This window comes from Gorilla gorilla, chromosome 14 (assembly GCF_029281585.2).
Source record: "Gorilla gorilla gorilla isolate KB3781 chromosome 14, NHGRI_mGorGor1-v2.1_pri, whole genome shotgun sequence".
In the NCBI taxonomy this organism is placed as follows: domain Eukaryota; kingdom Metazoa; phylum Chordata; class Mammalia; order Primates; family Hominidae; genus Gorilla; species Gorilla gorilla.
Window position 1 is genome coordinate 24,080,662 of NC_073238.2, and position 20,673 is coordinate 24,101,334.

The following is a 20,673-nucleotide window of genomic DNA, read 5'->3' on the forward strand; positions in this document are numbered from 1 at the left end:
GGTAATATGGGCCGGCCCTGTCCCCATCCGGACTGGTATTGGAGGGCAGCAGCGATGCAGACCTGTTGGACTCAGGTCTGGCTGACCTATGGGATAATCCTGGCCATCTGTTTCATGGTCTCCGGGGCTGGCGGGCAGGAGCTCAGGGTGGTCACTCGTGGGCTTGTCCATTGTGCCTGCTGCCCTGTGTGTTTGGGACACAGGCTGCACTGCTGTCGTAGCCACTACACCCATGGTGCTGTGGCCTCGATCAAAATCCTAACGTGGCATGTGGTGGTCCACCGTGGGGAGGGCTGTGGCAGAAGGCTCCCAGGGATGTGTTTTTGATGGACTCTGTGACACTGTGGGTATGATAACCAGTCCAAAAATCATAATACCACAGTGACACAGACCTCACCCCAAACCTACTGCCAGGTCTGGGGAAACCCGGGATGTCCAGGGCTGACCTGAGGAGGTAGCAGGGCACCGAGGGGAGGCTGTGGGCCCAGCGCTCTCAGGTCTGCTGCGGGGACACTCGGGTCTGCCCCTCACTTAGGTGGACAGTGTCTGTGCCCACCTGTGTCCTGAGGCTCCATTTCAGGCTGATATCTGTTTGTACTGTCCCTACCCATTCCATAGCCATGTCCTTTTGGGTTTATAAATTGCCCCCAAATCACGCAGGCATCACTCAGGCTTTTTATATTCCCTGGGCCACCAGGTGCCTCCACCCAGAAAGGTGAGATGTGGGAGAGTTCTAGAGTCATTCTGCAACCCTGGATGAGCCCCTGCAGCCTCAGTGCTACTGAGGTTCCAGCAACACCTGCAGCAGGTGCAGGTGAGGCCCAAGGCCAGGTGAAGCCCAGGCCAGGTGAGATCCAGGCCAGTGACGCCTAGGTCAGATGAGGCCCAGGTCAGGTGAAGCCCAGGTCAGGTGAGGCGCAGATCATGTGAGCTCGGGACAGGCAAGGTCCAAGTCAGGTGAGGCCGAGGTCAGGTGAAGCCCAGAGGTGAGGTCCAGGCCAGGTGAGGCTTAGGCCAGGTGAGGTCCAGGCCAAGTGAGGTCCAGGTCAGGTGCGGCCCAGGTCAGGCAAGGCTGAGGTAGATGTATGAGACTTCTGTAATTTTCAGTCGGTGCCAACCCTGCCTGGTGTCCCTGCCCCTCCTCCCAGCCCACGCTGTGCCTGCCAGATGGCGGCCCCTGCACAGGTGGTTCTGGCTGTGGAGGAGCTGGGCTCTGCCTCCCTGTGCATGGGCATCCCTCTCGGGCTCTGGCCTGGGAGTGTGGCTCAGTTGCTTCTCTCTAGAATGTGCCGACTGTGCCATCTGTGCCGTCCGTGCCGTCCTTGGGGGTATATGTCCTTGCGGGGATACGGCTCTGTGCATGCTCCACATCAGGCTCCAGGAGCTGCCAGCAGGTACCGGCCTGCCCTGCCACACAGTGAGCCTGCAGCCTGTCCGGGGATGCCCAGGGAGGTGAGTGCTACCACACATCAGGCCTTTTCTCTTTAAGGTCATTTCTTTGGGGATACATCATTGATGTCTCATATACTGAATGTATGTCTGTATCACTGTGCAATTGACTGTGTCATCGTTTATTTATCCAAACTGGGTTAATGTCTTTGCTATTATGAACAGTGCCGGAGTGAGAATTTTCTAAACACAGCTGTGTACATTTTCCTCTTCTTGTGATTTAGAAGTTTAACTGCTGTTTTCAAGGTACTGTAATGTATTTGTTCTGTTCTTGTTAGGAGACTTGCCAACCCTGTGTGTCTCTGTTCACACCCTCTTCCTTCCCCAGTAGAAGTAACCACAACTGTGTTTATGTGATCATTGTTTTCTTGATTTTCCTTATAGTTTTTCTAGTGGAAAGTTTATCCCTTAAGAAGATAGTTCATTTTGCCGGGTGTAAATTTTATTTAGAAGAAATCATATTGAAAGTATTTTTTGGAGTTTCCTTTGTTACTCCAATTACTCAGCATTGTCATGAACTCAACCGCAGAGTTGCCCGTAACCCTGTACTGTTGTCCTCGTGGCTGTCTGGGTTTGCATTTCATGAACCTGCCATCGTTTATTTGCCTGTTTTCCTTCAGATGGATGTTTGCTTCATTCTCAGTTTAGGGCTATGACAAACATATGTTCTGCACATCTTTGCCCATGAGGTTCTCAGGGAGGGCTCTGGGGCTGGCATTGCCTGCAGGGCTCTGCTTTGTTGCTGGGAGTTCCTGCCAGGGCTTTTCAGAGTGTCTGTGCCCAGCAGCAATGCCTGAAGGTACACACTGTACTTTGCCGTTGCATCAGGCACTTTCTGTTTGCTAGCTTCTGTGTGGCTCCACATTCTGGAGAATTTATTCAGATCTGTGCTGCAAATCCATCTCACTGATTCTCTCTTTAGCTGTGTCTACATCAGCGGTTAAGCATCCCATGATGCAGCAGTGTGGGCACAGGGCAAACTTTTGAAAGATGACAGTGTGGGATAGAGGCTGCTCCTCCTTCGCTGTGCCCTTCCCACACTGTCCTCCTGGGCTCACTGCCAGCCATTGATCTCGAACACCAGTTTATGGAATTCTCTGCCCAGGAAAGCAGAAACAGCAAAAGTCCCTGCTCAGGCTCTGCCTGCATCCTCTCTTGCACACCCACCAAAGCTCTTTCCTTGGGGCCTGTGCCAGCTTCCCCAGCTTGCTTCTCATTTTCTGTTTACTCTGCTCGCTGGCTGGGGGGGGTGATGTCTGGGGGGAAGTCTGGTGTGTTTTGGCATTGATGGACAACCCTAGGCCCTACTTCCCAGACACTCCCCGCAGCCCCTCAGCTCCAGAAGTGGAAGCGTTTACAGCAGGGCTTTGGGACTGGGGCTGTGTCACTGTGGGCACAGAAAGTAGTACTACTACAATATTCTCACAGTGACACGAGCCCCCACAAAATCTTCCTGTCCCCGCGGGTGTCACAGAGTCCCCCCTTGCTGTCTCTGGCCAGTTCTCCTGCTGATACTGTGATTTCCAGGGGGTTTTTGTCTGAAACTCAGGGTGTCTTGGAGAGGACTCTGAGCCCAGTGCTGTACAGGGGGCTCCTCCTTTGTCCTGGGGGAGTTGCGTGGACCCTGTTTTTGGTTAAGGGAAGCATTTGCTGGTGAGGGAGAACTCCCCTCCTCTCTTTCTCAGGAGCCTCCTCTGATGATTTTGCCTGGTGTTTCTTGGGGCTAGTGCTCAGGGCTCAGCAGTCTCTGCCCTGGTCCAGCTGGGAATGTGGGTCTGTCCTGTTTCCATGAGTTTTCTGGGGCCACCAATGAGGGGCTCGGGATGTCAGAGGCTGGTCTCGGTCCCTATGGTCTGGGCTCCGGCTCACTGCTCCCCTGCCCTCCAGGTCGGTCACTGACTCAGTTACTATGCAGCGGGCTCCATGGCTGTTTGGTGGTGGCTGCAGGTCTCTTCCCAGGAGAGGCCTGCGAGAGGGTTGGGATGTCTGGGAGCCCTGCATTCTCCCGTGATGTTGCTGCCTGGATCCCTCATCTTTAAAGGGAGTGCCGAGCCTCCCTGCAGGTGTGGGCAGTGAGAGACACAGGTGGATGTGCATCAGGACACTGGAGGCCAATTTCTTTCAGTGCCTTCTGCCTGCGGAAGAGCTGAGCTCCCTGCTTCTGTGCACAGGAGACTGCCCTGTAAATGGGCAGTGAGGGCAAGGGTCTGCGCGGGGAAGACTTGGGTGAGCCTTCGTCCTGGAAATACCAGGGCCGTGTCCAAGAGGGGAGTGGGGCCAAAGTGTCCAGGAGGAAGGTGAGGGCAGTGTGTGGGTGGGAGTGCACAGTCAGTGCCATGGCTCAGAGGCCCCAGGAGAGGAAGAGCTCAAGTTGTGGGCAGGAGGAGGCAGCGGGTAGGCATGGGGGGAGAAACTGAGGCTCTGGCAGCAGAAGAGGGGAGGGTCTGCATGTGCAGGGTTGGCCTGGGAAGGGTGTCTAGAGGGAGAGACAGGGGTCTGGGTGGAGACCAGGGTGGTGACTGCAGGGAGAGGACCCCAGGATTGTCTGGGTGGGCGGCAAGAGCAGCAGGGCAGAAAGGGCCCAAGGCAGGGTCCGGTCTTCTCAGGGTGTGGGCTGCAGGGCTGGGCCCCCAGGGTTGTCTGGATGGGCAGGAAGAGCAGCAGGGTAGAAAGGGCTGGAGGCAGGGTTGGGCCTCCCCAGGGTGTGGGGTGCAGGGAGGGGCTGCACAGGCTGTTCCCCTGAAGGAGGGAGGAGGGAAGGAGCACAGAGGTGCTGGGAGCAAATGGAGAGGGAAGTGGCAGCGACCCGCATGCCAGGCGGTCCTGGTTTGGGGTTGATCTGTGTGGAACAGCTCCCTGGCCCATGTGTAAGTGGTCAGGGGAGACATGGAGGTCTGGAGCTACAAGCGGTGGCAGGAAGGCAGGTCCTGGTCTTGCAGGTCTGGAGCTTATCTTCTTCCTGTGAACTGAGTGTGGGTGGCACCTATGGGCGATGCCCTGGACCTGTGGTCTGGTGGAGTCCAGGCCTCCCAGGGATAGCAGGGCAGCCAGGGCTAGAGGAGCCTGAGGGGCCAGGTCAGGGTAGCCCTGGGGACACTGCCTCCACCTTTGACCAGCGCTGCTGCGGGGATCTGGTCATGAGACCCCTTCACCCAGGAGGGGAGGCACGTGAGTGTAACCCTAAGTCCATACCCTATGGGGGGCTCTGACCCTCCTGCATAGGGCCTGGACAGGGGTGGGTGGCTGTGTGCAGGTGGGGGGTGGGGAGCCCAGGCTCTCCCAGACACAGCCTGCTCTGCTCCAGAATGTGGGCTTGGGGACTGCAGGCTGGCTGGGTCTGGGCTGCCTGGTGTGCCTGTGGTGGCTGCATTCCCATATTTGGGACTGAGGCCTAGTGAGGACCGGGAGGAGCCTGAAGGGAGCTCCATGGAGGACCTGCCTCAGATGACACCCCTATCTTAAGAAGGTCATGGTGGGCTCCAGCTGGGAAGAAGGGAAGTGGGCCACCTCCTGGGGGTCTTCCACCCCCACCACCTCAGCCTGGGGCTTCTGTGCTTCCTCCCTGCGCAGACCCCAAAGTCTGTGCCGCCACAGGACAGGAAGGAAGGGCCTGTGGCCTGGTCAAGGTTGGGGCCACAGTGGTGTTCCCTAAGCCCGAGTCTGCTCTCAGGGCCCGCCCCGCAGCAGGCCCTGAGTGAGGGACAGAGACGGGGAGGGGTTTCTGATCCTGGTGGACTCTGGGGTGGATTCCAGTGGGGAGTCATCAGGGTCGGTGTCCCCCAGGGTATTGGGGTGAATGTGCTCCTGGAGTCTGCTCTGGATGTGGGGTTTATGCCTGTGCTGCCTGGGGTTGATGTTGGGAGGTGCCAGTGACGCCTGTTTCCCTGAGGGACTGTTGTCGGTGGTAGGGTCAGTTCTGGCCAGAGGCACTGGGGCCATAGCAGTAGGATGGGGTCCAGCCCCTTCCATGACCCCCTGGAGCCCCGGTCCCCATCCTCACCATTCAATGGGGACTCCGTTGTGCTCTGGGTGCTGGGGGTCATGTAAGCTGAGTAGGACCTAGGTTCGGGGCGGCTGTTCCCCTCTCTGGCATGGCCTCCAGCAGTGGCCAGGAGACAGTTTTGGACAAAGCTTTTCTCACAGTGGTTGTTCCAGTTATACCCACTGTGACTCGGGGCTGTTCAGAATCTGCCCAGGCACCCTGAGCTCTGGGGCCTCCTGGGTGGGGGCTGGGCTTGTGGGCGGGATCTCCTTTGGGGACTCTGGAGGCTGTGGCTCACTTTAGTTGTGGGGTGAGCACTGGGAGCCCCAGCTAGCAGAACACCCACAGAGACCCGGGCCTGCACACATTCCGCCCCAGTGTGTGGGGTGGGCCCAGGCCCCTCTGGGCAGGTCAGCTTCAATGGGGAGGGTGCTTAGGTCCTGCTTGTTTTCCTCTGGGTTAATGGGATTCATCTCCTGGCCCCAGATCCTCACAGGCTGCCCCTGTCCCTCCAGCAATGCAGGACATGGCAGGTCACCCTGGAGGGAGGCATGTTCTGGTCTGGGTGTCAGGTGCGGCACCTCAGATTTTCCATGCATGCTGTGGGCTGAGCAGGACAGCAGACGACCCCAGGCCCCCACCCTGTCTATGGACATTTTTTGCTGCAGCAACTGTGGGAGCTGACAGTGTTCACAGCCACACCATGGTCTTCATCGTAGTCAAGTCTTTCTAAGAGTTTCATTGTGATGAAGCCTCCTGTTAAACGGCGCCTCGGCCCTGCTTCCTGAGGGTTACTGCTGAGTCCCGGATTTCCCACAGAGACGAAGAGAGGAGAGCAAAGGGAGGAAGAGGCAGATAAGCTGGGCCCTGTAGAAGGGGGTGCTTGGGTTGGGGTCTGTGGAGTGAAGATCTGGGCTCCTAGGGGCCACGCAGACAACCATCCTCCCTGTTCACACCTTGAAGATCCCAGCAGGGGCCAGGTAGGGAGACTGTAAGGAGAGGGCCTGAGTTTTGTCTTCCTTGGGCCGTGGGACAGGGTGGAGGTTGAGGGCGTCTTTCCCAGGGGATCACAGAACAGCACCTCTGCTGTGGGGGGCATCCAGCATGGGGGGCTGGGCTGTGGGGTGCAGGGCAGGAGGGGGCGTGCATGGGAGGGGTGTGGCCCAGTCATTCCTGCATTCACAATCTTTCTTGTCCTGGGCACCTGCACTAGACCCCGGCCTGGAGGGGGCGGCTTCCTAGCCTGCAGCATCCCTGGAGTCTGCTCTGACTCTGGACCTGGGGACAGGAGCCAGGCAGGAGGTCGGCAGCCTCCTAGAACAGCAGGAGGGCCCAGGCCAGTGCCTAGCAGACTTCCATGGGAGAGGGGTCCCAGGGGCGGGAAGATAATGATTTCTAGAAGGGCCTGTGTCTCTGAGTATGCAAGTTTGTCCAAACTGTCCACCAGCTGTGATCAGGTAAACACAGGCAGACTTGAGTTCAGGTGGAGGAAACAGTTTTGTCATTAACTCTCTACCGACTCTAGGGGAATGAGCCAAGTTCCATTGTCATCTGTGCAGAGGCCGCAGCCTTGAAAAGGGAGGGGGTAGGGGGAGCAGGGAGGGTGCTCGGGGCTCAGTCGTCCGGGAAGGGAAAAGTTGCCCAGTGCTGGTCAGCGTCCCTGGGATGGGGCCCGCTGTGTCTGTGCTGGCCACTGTTGAGGTCAGGATTCTGTCCTCCCAGAGCCTGGAGACACAGGCCCCATCCTTCCCAATGGGGACACTTCAGGGAGTGGCTCTCAGGTCCCGAGAAAGACCTTCCTGGCCACAGGAGATGCACAGACATCGGGAAGGGACAGAGGAAGGACGTGCAGTTGCAGCCTTTTCAGCAGATGCTCTGAGAATGGGAGGTCGAGAGTTGAAGCAAACGGTCAGTTCTGGTGCGTTGAGCTTTCTCAGGCAGGTGTTGATGGGGCTGGGGTCAGCCTAGGGGTGTGACCTGAAGCCACTGGAAGCCTTGCTGGGGTCTGGCTCTCTCTTGGTGCAGGGGGTGGAGGGAGCCCTGACAATAGAGCACTGGGGGGCCTCCAGGAGACCATCCCTGCAGCAGCCGGGCCATGCTCTGAGGATGTGGGAAGAGGACCCCCACTGTCTCTGAGTATAGGGTGGTGACTTCTTTGCACAGACTGGCCAGGGGTCTCACAGGGGCACAGTACAGGTGTCCCTGGGCTGCAGGGCTGGGGGACATCAGAGCTGCTCTCTGGGCTTGGCAGCCACCTCAGGTGGGATCAGAAGGGGAGGCAGTGCCTGGTGCTTCCCCTCCAGGCCTCTCTCCATGCTGTCCAGGGTAGCTTCTGGGGCTTTGGTGCCAATTTCTGAGGCCAGGGTCCTACCCTTCCTGATGCCGTGATGCTTGGGGGCTCTGGAGGAAGCCCCAGCTTTGGCCACTCCTGCACTGCCTGGGACTCCAGTCCTGCTGCACCTTGAGGGGAACCCAAGGCCCCAGGCTTGGCCCTGTAAGGTCAGATGGGGGCTGGGCTCCAGCATCTTGCCACTAGGTTTAGTTCCTAAATGACAGGGAGGCAGACTCTGGCTGAGCTCAAGACCTATTCCCAGGCTCTGAGCCAGAGCAGGGTCCCCCAGCAGAGGCTGTGTGGAGCTGGGCAGGGTTCCCACTTTGTGGGGAGTTCTCTGGACCTGGAGACTCAACCCTCAGCCTCCTTGATGATTAATGATTCATTCTGTGACTGTCTTGGCCCAGACCATCAGGTGGCCTCCTCACCTACCCCTCTTCAGACAGGGTCTCAGACCTAAGGTAGGAGCACCCCCTACACCAGACCTCCTGGGTCACAGGAAATGCACAGACATCGGGAAGGGATGGAGGATGGACGGAGGAAGGACATGCAGTTGCAGCTCTTTCTGCAGATGCCCTGAGAGAGGAGGTAGGAGCACGCTTGCTGTGGTTTGAATGCTTCTCTCCTCCAAAACTCATGTTGAAATTTCATTGCCATTGTAACAGTATGAAGAGTGATTAGGTCATAAGGTCCCCACCTCATGGGTGGGATTGGCGCTGTTATAAAAGGGTGAGTTTGGCCCCCTCTTGCTCTCTTTCTTGCCTTCCGCCATATGATGACACAGCAAGAAGGTCCTCGCCAGATGCTCCTGGACTTGCTTTGGACTTTCCCTTGCTCTTGGACTTGCTCTGGCACCTTGCTCTTGGACTTCACAGCCTCTAGAACTGTGAGAAATAAATTTCCGTTCAGTATAAACTTCCCGGTCTTGGGTGTTCTATTACAACATCACAAAACAATCTAAGACAACCCCGTATTCAGACCTAAGTTGAGATAACCCCTACCCATATCTAAGGATGCCCTGCTCCAGATCTTAGTGGTGAGGTCAATACAGGACTCCCTCTGAGGGAAGCCCTGACAGCAGTGCCTGGGAAGGCATCTGTAGGGCCCAGTGGGCCAGGGGAGGCCCAGGACACACCTACATCATCTCTCATAATCCCTCCATTCTGTTATAACAGGAGCATATGCTTATAGCATACTTTAAAAATCAGCCCAAAACTGAAGGTAAGCATCGGTTAATTGATGGACTCCTTTTCACGGTTTGGTCTTTGTATTTACACCACAGTCATCTCACAATGGGTGTTGAGCTTTACACCCTTTTACCAAATGAGGTCACCCCATGAATGCTGCCTGTCATGTTATCAAAGATATGTGACAAGTATAATTGGGAATGTTTGCAGAATAGTCCCATTAATGTATGCACCATAATTTCTTCAGGCAGTATCTTGCTTTCAACTATTTTATAATTATAAATAATGCTCTGAAGAATGTCTGTTCACAAAGTGTTTTCCTCATGTGTGCTAGCCACTTGTTTTCTTTTGGAAATTGTGTTATATCCTTTGCTGATTTCTTAAGGGATTTGTTCTTTTTCTTATTAGCTTATGTATGTTGTTTGCATAATAATGGTACAAGACCTTTACATATTAGATTAATATTATTTGAGTTTATTATTTACTGTTAAGTTTTGATGATTTTTAAATGTAAAGAATCTGTAAAGGTGTTACCTAGCTTCATGATTTGGGTATGTGGTGAAGCCTGCCCAACTTTGGGCAGCTGTCTGGGCCTGTGTTTCCAGAGCTTGAAGGAGTCTCTGCTTCCCTCTGGAGGGCTGGTGTGATATCAGTGTTCTCTCTCCAGGCCTGGGTGTCCTCCTGGGTCTGGGCTTGGGCTGGGCTCTTAGATGTCTCAGAGGAATTGAGACTCTATTAATCAAGTGAGTCTTTCCATTTCTGGTGAGATGATCATGGGTCATCATTGGCCTGAGTGGTGGGATGAGCTATAAATAGTTCTTAATTCCCAGTGTAAGTCCTTGTTCAATGAGATGGACAGAATTTGGCCTTCTAGGATGTCATTTATAACATTTGGCTCTTTGCCAAAATGCAAATAACCCATGTTTTACTCTGGGGACTGTGGAGTGTGATCCCTTTCATAGATTTTTCCATGTTCCTCCAAATCCTGGAGCAGTTCTTATGGGAACTGATTAGTTTTGTGAAAGTCTAAACTTCACCCATAAAACCATCTTGGCCTGAAGTCATCTGTGAGGGCAATTGTTTAATAATCTTAATGCTTTCTTGAGGATTATTTTTCCAACTATGATTTCCATTTCTTCTTGAGTCAGTTTTAAGTTTTATTGCTAGAAAAGAAAAATGCCAACTTGCCATCATCTCTGCTGTCACTATTTTGTGTTCAACAATTGCCTTCTGTATCTGCTGTGTCTTCCCCAGCACAGAAGCTGTAATGTTATTAAACAAAGCAATGTATCCAGATCACTCAGAATCTATGCCTGTCACAGGGAGCAGGAGATGAGGGTGAATGAAGAGCCAGAGCATGGCAGGGGAGCCACTGCAAGGATGCTGAAACTCATGTGAACAGAGTTGCTGTAGGCAGGCCACCATGGAACCTTGTGGGGGAAGCACTGCCTCTTAGGAATGGCAGTGAAAATGGGAGAAGAGGGTGGTATTGCCTCCAGATAGAAGATGCAGTGCTTTGCCTTGCTCCTTGGTGCATGGAGAGGGAAAGGGATGCTGCTATAAAGTTCCTGGCTGGACTTTGGCTTGATAAGGCATGGGCACCTTCGGGAGTATGAGGGCGGGTGGGTTTGTGCACATCTTCCATGAGGAGCTGTTAGTATTGGGGCAGACGTTTCAAGTATGGCAGACAAAGGATGTTCTGCATGGGGAAATGTGTTGACATCCATTTCACAAGGACAGCTCACATAGCTTGACTGCTCAGGAAGGACCAGCATCATACCCAGTGCCTGATGTGTATCATCTCAATTAGTCCTTGCCTCAGATGCAAAAGGAAGCCATTGCCATCTTCATCACCACCATCATCATCATCCTCCTGTGCAGATGGAAAAGCTGAGGCATAAAGAGGTGACGGGGTCTGCCCAGGACTGCAAGCTTGCTGATGGCAGAGCCAGATTCCAATGGAATGAAGATTGTCATCCTCAGATGGCAGGGTAGGCAGGTGGCTAGAGCTCACTTGGGAGAAGGGGAAAGGACACTGACATTGGCTAGGGATGGAGCAGGGCTTGGGCTGGCTTTCCATGCACGGGCAGCGGGCGTGGCTCATGGCTGTGCTCCAGCCCCGGGTGTGGACATTGAATCTTCCAGGTCTACCCTAGGCTATGGGTCTGGACAGCACTGTGATGGAAAGAAGACGCTCTATGTCCTGCAGTCTGTGACCAATGATGTGACTGTGGGAATGGCGCTGGCGTCTGGCTGCCACTCTGGGACGGGTGGCCAGCTGCCATCAGGCCCTGGGATGGGACCACCATACGACTTCTTCCCTTGCTCCTCCAGGTCATGTCCACAGCCCAGGAGGACCAGCAAACACTCTCGAGCCGATGGCAGCTCACGTTCTGCCTTGTCAGCTACTCCTCTCCTGGGCAACATTGGCTGCTTGCTGTGGCTCTCCCTGCGGTACATGACTGCCTCTGTGCTGGGTGCCTGGCCTGGGCTTTCCTTCTGGGCCTGGGCAGCTGGGCTCAGCTTGGACCCAGGCAGCAGCCACAGAGGGGCCCATGGAGGTGACAGAGTTGCTTCTATGATGGTGAACGGGCAGCTGTGACACGGGGGAGGTGACCATTCCTTAGTTTCCAAGTGCTGCAGTCAGGGCCAGGACCAGCAAAGTCCCTCCCATATTCAAAGAGCGGGTTTGGGTTTGTTCCAGGAGGACATAGTCAGGAGCCCATACTGGGACATGCCTCCTCCAAAGTTCAGCCTGGACCCCAGCCTCTGCCAACAGCCCCGCTCCTTAGCTAACCCAGCTTGCTCCTGGGTTCCACGGCAGAGTCAGATGTTTCTGGGTACTTTCACCTTTGTGCCTTAAATGCATGTTGAGGACTTTAAGGAATTGTGGAGAAATAGGGCTGTGCCAAAGGCAAGTGACAACCGGGAACAATGATCCCACAGAGGCTGCTGAGGCCTGGGCCCCAGGGGCGTGAGTTCATCCTTCTGCCTGGGCTTTGGTGGGAGGGGCAGACTCTGTGGTCTGAGACACAAAAAAAAACCCAAAACATACGTGTGTACAGACACACAGCAGAGGCACACACACACTTGTGCCCATGCACACACTCACAGGAGGCCCGTGGACTCCGCACAGCGAAGAAACTCCTCCGGTCGACAGTGGAAGGTGCTGCAGCAGGGACCCACCCCCAAGCCCTGCCTGCCTCCCATTGCCCACCTGGCCCTGGCTTGATGGGCTCATCTCATGCTGTGGCTGGGGCCTCTTGCTTCCTGCAACCCCTTGCTGGCCTGGGGCCTGGGCCTCTCCTGGGCTGTGCCTAGGGTTTGTAACCCAGGGCCTGTGCTGGCGTGCACAGAGCATCCCTCCCTGGGAGGCTCAGGGCTGCCTCCTCGAGTTCTGTGGGCCTGCACTGGCTGGTGAGCCTGTGGTGTGGGTTTTTAGGCTGCATCCTTCTACCTCCTGAGTCCAGGGGTCCCAGGTACCCTGCAGCTGTCTCCTCGGCCATCCTCTGGGGCCCCAAGACCTTGTCCTCACTTCAGTGCCCGGGTGCTCCAGCTCTGCCCAGGTGCCAGGCGAAGGTGTGAGCATGAGCCTATCGGACACACCTGGCAACGTTTACTGGGTGTCCCACCCCTGCCACCACAGGGCCTCCTGATACGGCAACCGCCACGGACCTGTGGGGACCAATGAGGAAAGAGAGACGCAGGTCTGGGCCAGGCTCACAGGGACTCCACCATAGCAGACCCTGCCCCAGCAGGCCCCCTTGTCCTTCCTGGGCTCTGGTCCTTCATGAGGAACTAGCCCATCCCTGGTGCGGCTCCCACCCCACTTCTAGTGGGCTCCATGCTTGTCTTGTCAGAGTCACGCCTCAGGCAGTGCCGGGATCCTCTCCTTTACACCCACTGTGCCTTCCAGGCCTCCTGGGCTTCTGCTGGGGACAGAAGAAATGCCTCCCCAGGTCTGTCTCTGGAGGCTCTGAGGGAGATGGGCTTGGGGGCTCTAGGAGGAGGCAGGGACTCCAGGGTGTTAGGAAGGCAGGGGTGCAAGGTCCCACCCAGTGAAGTAACAAGCCGTGGGTGGTGACAGTGACCCAGCGCCCTCACTGCCCAGCCCCGCCTGTCCTCAGCCAGCGCTGCAGGGAACCCAGTGAAGTAACAAGCTGTGGGTGGTGACAGTGACCCAGTGCCCTCACTGCCCAACCCAGCCTGTCCTCAGCCAGCGCTGCAGGGATCCCAGGCCCAGACTCTGCAGGCCTTCACTGATCCTGGCCACCCCAGAAAGGCTGCAGCCTGTGAGCACCAGCCGGGCCACATGCCCAGTGCCAGCTAGGGCCCACTGCCCATCCTGTACACAGGGCTGCTGGGTAGGTGCCCCTCACACCCCCAGGATGTCAGTGCTCACCTCGAGCAAAGTGCCTCAGCTAGGCCTTGGGAGGCAGTCATGTCCCGGGGCATGATGGAGAGCTGTCCAACTGAGAGAGAGGGAGGGAGGGAAGGAGGGAGGGAGAGAGACAGAGAGAGAGAGAGAGAGAGAGAGGAGGTGTGGGCTCTAAGGCTGCCTTAGTGGAGTTGTGCGTGGCCTGCACCTCACCAAGTCTAGACACTCTCACCGCTCTGAGTGGCTCACAGGCTTGTAAGGGCCCCGTCACTGCCTGCTGGGTCCCCACCAGGGCTCCCTCTAGGAATGCGCCATGGCTGCTATGACAATTTGCACAGCCCAGTGGCTTAAACACCACACATTTATACCACAGGTCCAGATGAATCCTGCAGGGCCAAGGTCTAGGTGTGCTGGAGGCCATGCTCCCTCCAGGCTTGCGGGGAGAACTTCCCTGCCTCTTCTAGTCTCTGCATCCCTGAGCTCTCGGCTCCTCCTCCGTCTTCAGGGCCAGGGCGTAGCATCTGCTCTCTCAGCCTCTGCCTCTGCTTCCAACCTCACCTGGCTTCTGTCTATGTCAGTCTCCCTCTGCCATCCTCCTAGAAGGACACTTGTGATTACATTAGGGCTCACCTCTTTAATCCAGGAGCGCCTCTCCGCTTCATGATTTTCAGCTAACTTGCTTCTGCAAAGACCCCCTTTCCCTATAAGGGCACACATTCACGGGTCCCGGGGCTAAGGACCTTGCTCCAAGTCCCTCCACCCATGATGCTGTGCCTTCCAGAAACCTGTCCTCTGCAGCTCGGTCTTGACCCCAAGCCTGCTGGTGACCTGAACATCACAGGGTTATCCCCTTGGGCTGTGTGCAGCATGATGCAATTTCTTGGCCTGAATGTCATGCTCCCTGGGGCAGGACCTTGAGCCTGCAGCTCACACTAGGCCACCTGCAGCCTCACAGGCCATGCCCTGGGTAGACAGGGAGGTGCTCAACCCCAGCTCGGGTCCTCTAGTCTGCTTGGCTACCATGCTTCTCATTCTCCTGCATCTGCAGACCCTGGGTTTCCATGTGAGGCAGAGGTGGGGTGGGGGTGAGGGCGTGGCTTTGGTCCCTGGCTGTCCGGATGAAGCAACAGAGTGATGCCACAGCCCATCCCGGTGACATGCTCACCCCCAACCCCCGTGTCCGGGACCCTGGTCTTGTGTGGTCCCTGATGTGGAGTCCTCAGTCCTTAAGATACATCCAGAAAGTCCTGGCCATGAATTGGGGGTGCAGAGTCCTGCAGAGCCGCTGGGCTGGGCTGGTGCCCCCATGAGATGGAGGGTCTGGTGGATGCCCTCCTCCCTCAGAGCTGCGGCAGCTGCCTCCCAGGGGTGGGACCGTGGGCTCAGAAAGAGGCCCTTGAGCTGCAGCTCGGGGGAGTGTGAGGCTTCATGGAGTGTGTCCTGGTCCATGTGGTCCACGTGTCTCCATCTCCAAGGAGAGGCTCCTCAGTGTGCACCCCCACATCCGTCCTCTCTGCTGGCCCCCGGCGTCTGAGCAGTCATTCCCCGCCAGCACCTCTGCAGCCTGCTGGGCCTCAGGTTCGCTGTGAGGGACCTCCCCAGCCTTCCGCGGAGGTGGAGTAAGCTCCATCAAGGCAGGTGGCTTCGTCCCTTCCTGTGAGTGACACCAGTGATGAAGTGGACTCCTCCACACAGGCATCCTCAGGGCACAGGGCCCTGGGGGCACCTTCCTCCTTTCTTATTTTTTGAGAAAAAAAGTGGCATTGCGCTCACACCAGGATGCTGGTGCAGAGCTGACATGGCCGGGAAAGGTCAGAGGTCACTGGGGGTGGGAAGGTCATCCAGTCCAGACTCAGCACCTCGTGGGCTGGTAAACTGAGGCTCAAAGTGCTGGTGCCAGGCCTAAGGCCTCGTGGTGACCACTGTCTCTGGTTCCCAGCACCTGCCTGAGACCTGCCCCAGGCACCCATAACCTGGAATTCCCTGTTTCCTTGTCCAGGGCCTGAGGAAATGGCTCCCCGGGTCTGTCTCTGGAGGCTCTGAGGGAGACAGGCTTGGAGACTCTAGGAGGAGGCAGGGATTCCAGGGTGTCAGGAAGGCAGGGGTGCCGGTTCCCACCCAGTGAAATAACAAACCGTGGGTGGCATTTCGGCCTCCCTGCCTTCCCCACTGGGTGTGCTGGTGCTGGCACTGCTGGGTCAGGGCTGCCCGTGACCCCAGACACCACTGTCCATCCTGTGAGGCTCCTGTCTGGGCATGTCCTGGGTGGATTCCTCCTTTCTGTTAAGTAGCTACATGAGGCAGGGGCTCCTGGATCCAAAAAAAAATGACAGGAATTCCAGAGCCAGGTGCATCCACTCAGGGCAGCCAGTGTTTGTGGAGCTGCCTCTCCACAAGTGAAAGTCAGCCCGCCCCTCTCATGAGAAAAGAACCTGTGGATACCTCTCAGCCTCCAGCGTTGCAAGTGCTAGGCCAGTGGAGTTAATCTGCAACGTGCATGAGGGCGTGTGTCAATGGCTGTGTGCAGGAGCGTGAGTGAGCAAGAGCGAGAGCGCATGGCTCCTGCTGTACCTCAAAGTGTGGGCTCCTGGTGGCTGCTCAGCGTTCCCAGGGGTGAGAGGCCTCATGCATCCTAGGCTGTCTATATATAGACACAGATTTTCTTCTCTGTGGTCTGGAGCGCCGCCTGGTGGTCTTGTGCTTCCCTGCAGGGAGGTTTGTGTCTGGGCTCACACTGAGGTACCCATTCTGTCTCCCACGGGAATGTGTGGCCCTGCCCTTGGCCATCACGGAGCTCAGCTGCAGGGATAACTGGGCCTTGGATGTGTCTCTGCAGATGGAGAGTTGGCCCAGAAGGGTGGGCTGAAGTGTGTGCCGCCCCTGGAGCTGAGGTGCCCCAGTGCCTTCCCAGAGTGCTGCTAGGTCCAGGCCCAGAAGTCCGTGAGGACCTCACCAGCCCTGGGCATGACTCTAGTAGCTGCGCTTGATGCAGGACACTCAGGGCCAAGAAGCAAAGACATGAGTCGCAAACGGACACCACAGCCCACAGCCCCAGTTCTGAAATCTCTGAGACACTCACATGGAAGTACAGCCGTCAGGCAGAGGACGACGCAGAGAGATCTCATGTTTTCCTCAACAAGGGGCACGACTTTCCCAGTGGCCTCTCCAGGACAGAACAAGAAAAAATAACTGGCTCTCTCTAGCCTGAGGTTGCATTTCGCTGAGTCTCTGGGATGGAAATGTGTCTTGTGTCTTCAGAAGTCTGCAGGGCAGCCGCTGCTGTGACTCAGGTAGAAACTTCTCTCCCTTGATGTCCTGGCCGCTTGTTATCCCTGCCACGGTGGAATCAGACTGGGCACCGCTTTAGGGAGAAACGGAGGACATGGAGTGAGGGCTGGGTAGTGGAGACTATTGAAAGGAGTCAAAACTCTCCAGGGGAAGAGACGCCTCCAGGAACCCTTGGCATTGTTTTCTTCACTTTGCAGGAGTAGGAAGGAGCTGAGAGTCTAGAGAGAGCCTCAGATGCACAACCCTAATTTGGCATATCAGGGAGTAATCTCATCAGCCCAGGAGAAGGCCCAGGAGAAGGGTCAGCTCTTTGTGCCTCTGCAGAGAAGCGGCAGGGACTGGGAGGGCATTTTCCCTGCCCAGCAGGTGGTGCTGCCTCCTTGTTCCCTGCCTGGCACAGCCTCGGGGTGCAGCTGCTGGCTTTCCCAGGGCCTGTGGAGAGCGTCTTCTTGGTACTTCCTTAACGTCAAATAAAGTGAACGCCTTCTCAATGCACATCTTAATTCATCATTGGAAAGGCCAAAACACACACACACACACACACACACACACACACACACACACACACACCCCTATATTTTTTTCTGACAAGAGCTAGAGACAATTGATAAGTATGTTATCTGACTATAGCTCACCTTAAGGAGGAAACAACTATTAAGAAATTTCTTAAGTGTAAATTGTGCCTAATTATGTGTAAATTAGTAACAGAAGCAAAAAATAATAACTGCAGTCAACTTATACACTTTAAAAGAATACTCTGTGAAACAATGACATGTTATCAAAAAAGGGATACTTAATTTGTTACGTGTGGTGACGGTCAATGAGCAGACTTGTGTTCTTGCTGGAGAAGTCACAGCATCCCCACAGGTGGACTTCCTGCAGCAATCTTGCATGTCTCACACTTCTGTCCAAAGCATGTAAGGGAGGAGCTCAGTGCACACAGGAACCTGACGCCTGCCACCCAAGGGAGGCATGAGCTTCCGTATAAGCAGAAGATGGAAACTTCAGCACCTGCAACAGAAGAGGCTTTCTGCTTTGGGGACCCAAACAGTTCCATCTATGGTGGAGGTGTAGGCTCATTCCTACGTCAACGTCAACAAGCCATTGAACACAACAACATTTAGGAGTAGTCGAGCCCACCTTCTCCAATGTGGCCTGCACAGCCCAGGCTGCAGGGTGGGAGAGGTTGATTCTGGAGAAAAGTCATTCCTGCTCCCCTGGTACACTCTCCTCCCCCACTGCTTCATACAGGGACCAATGTGATGACGCCATCATGATGTTGAAGCACACACTGAACCCTGTAATCAATTAAAGGGTTTTCCCATCCACCCATCCACACACACATCCACCCATCCACTCACCCATCCATCCATCCATCACTTATCCATGCATCCATCCACCCACCCAGCCATGCATTCATCCAGCCATCCCACAATCCACCCACCCACCCACACATCCAAACATCCATCCACTAATTCATGCATCTGTCCACCCATCCAGCCATCTGTTAGCAGGAGCGAATCCATACAGGTCTGCAGCAACTTGATTCTCGCCTCCTTGGAGGAAAGAATTTGGCCAAGGGGCATGCAGAAGAGTGAGAGACCCAAGCAAGTTTTAGAGCAGGAGTAAATGTTTATTAAAGTTTTAGAGTGGGAACGAAAGGAAGTAAAGTACACTTGGAAGATGGCTAAGTGGGTGAATTGCGAGATCTAAGTGCTCTGTCTGGCCCTTGACTTGGGGTTTTATACATTGGCATGGTTCTGGGATTTGTATTTCTTCACCCTTGATTTTTCCCTTGGGGTGGGATGTTCACATGTACAGTGGCCTGCCAGTGCTTCGGAGGGGCCGCATACACAATGGGTTTAATGAAATGTGCACATGCTCATTTGAGGTGTTTTTCTCTTACTTTTAGAGTGTTCCTAGAGGAAGATTATGTGCCAGTTAAACTCTGCCACTTTGCCTCTTAGTGCATATGCTTGAGCCCACTCACCCAACTCCTGAGATCTTATCGGGAAGCTGCTGATGACCAGTTTCGGGTGTTTTCTATCTATTGGGAGACTGCCTTTTCTTGGTGCCCGCTGAGATTAATTATTATTATTTATTATTATTATTATTATTATTATTATTATTATTATTATTATTATTATTATTTGAGACAGAGCTTTGCTCTATCACCAGGCTGGAGTGTGGTGGTGCAATCTCAGCTCACTGCAGCCTCTGCGTCCCAGGTTCAAGCAATTCTCCTGCCTCAGCCTCCCGAGTAGCTGGAACTATAGATACACGCCACCATGCCCAGCTAATTTTTGTATTTTTAGTAAAGACAGGGTTTCGCCATGTTGGCCAGGATGGTTTCGATCTCTTGACCTTGTGGTCCACCCGCCTCAGCCTCCCAAAGTGTTGGGATTACAGGCATGAGCCACCATGTCCAGCCGAGACCAATTATTATTTTAGAGAGGCAGTTTAACAATCACTTGACTATCAGCTCATGCCTGCCTAACTACCCACTCTAATACATCCATCCCTTCACATACCCATTCACCCATCCATCCATCCATCCAACCATCCACTCACTTATCTATCCAAGTACTCATCCATGCATGTAGCCACCCACCTACCCACCCATTCATCCACCCACCCATGCATCCATCAACCTACCCATCCACCCATACATGCATCCATCTATCTTTCCACTCTTCCATCCACACACCTACTCAGCCATCCATCCATCCATCCATCCATCCATCCATCCATCCATCCATCCACTAATCCATGGTTGGGTCCATCTGTCTGTGCTGCAAACATGCAAGGATAAGTTCCATGTGACAAGTCTGAACTCAGTGTTGGAATCATGGGAGGGGCAAGGTGGAACAGGCTGGCTTCCTCATCACTATTAACACTGTGGGGAGAAGGCCGATGGCAAACTCACTTGCATATTAAGTTTCCTGAAAGAGGAAGGGGGGTGTCATGCTAGAGAGTAATGGAAGCTCCCACTGTTGACACAGAGGTAATAAATGCCTGTCTGATGAGCTAAGACCTGCAGGAACAGAAACAGCCACATGAAAACAAGGCAGGAAAGAGGCCTATGGCAGAAGAGCAGCTGCTGAAAGTTCCCATAGGTTGGGCAAAACTGCTACGTTCTGAGGAACTAAGAACAGTCCAAGGGCAAGCCACCACCCTGTGTTTCTCCTCTTCCCCTGTGTCTGTCTGTGTTCCACAGTGATTGTGCAAACTCTAAATACATCGATGACTCACCATTGCCTTTACGTTAGAATAAACAAAACAGAAAACAAATCCCTGATGACCCCACAGGTTGCCCTCTTTCATTTTGTATCTCTCATTTCTGTCTCTCTCTCTCTCTCTCTGTCTCCCTTCATCTGACCCATCTCTCTGTATATCTTTCTGTCTTATTATTTCAACAAAGGCTCTTAGGGTCCATCTACTGTGCTGGAAACTTTCTTCTCACCAACCATTGTAAGTTGGAGAATGTTTTCTCCACCTTATTAGAAAATGTTATAGCTAATTCTCTTACTGCAGAATAATCTTTAATATGGGTGCCCTGTTTTTAGAATTTAAAATTAGTATCAATTGCCATTTTTTCACAATTACAATTAGTATTTTACAAATGAGTTTTGTAACAGGGCAGGGCATTAATGAATTAAATTACTCTGCAATAGGAATGAGAAATTTTATTTTAATATTTTTGAGACAGAGTCTTACTTTGTCTCTCAGGCTGGAGTGTGGTGATGTGATCTTAGCTCACTGCAACCTACACCTCTTGGGTTCAAATGATTATCCTGCCTCAGCCCCACAAGTAGCTCAGACTACAGGTGCACGCCACCACACCCAGCTAATTTTTGTATTATTGGTAGAGACAGAGTTTCACCATCTTGGCCAGGCTGCTTTTGAACTTCTGACCTCAGGTGATCCACCTGCCTCAGCCTTCCAAAGTGCCGGGATACAGGCATGAACCATCATGCCGAGCCAAGAAATTTTATTTTTAATGGACCCTCTTAGATAGTTATTAATAATGGCAGTATCAAAATAAATGCAATTATGC

General features: G+C 54.3%; 1 pseudogene; it reads left to right on the top strand.

Moving 5' to 3' along the window:
* The first annotated feature begins 4,586 nt into the window (after positions 1–4,586).
* On the top strand, positions 4,587–8,645 carry LOC134757043 (putative uncharacterized protein FAM30A; annotated as a pseudogene).
* Positions 8,646–20,673: the final 12,028 nt, after the last annotated feature.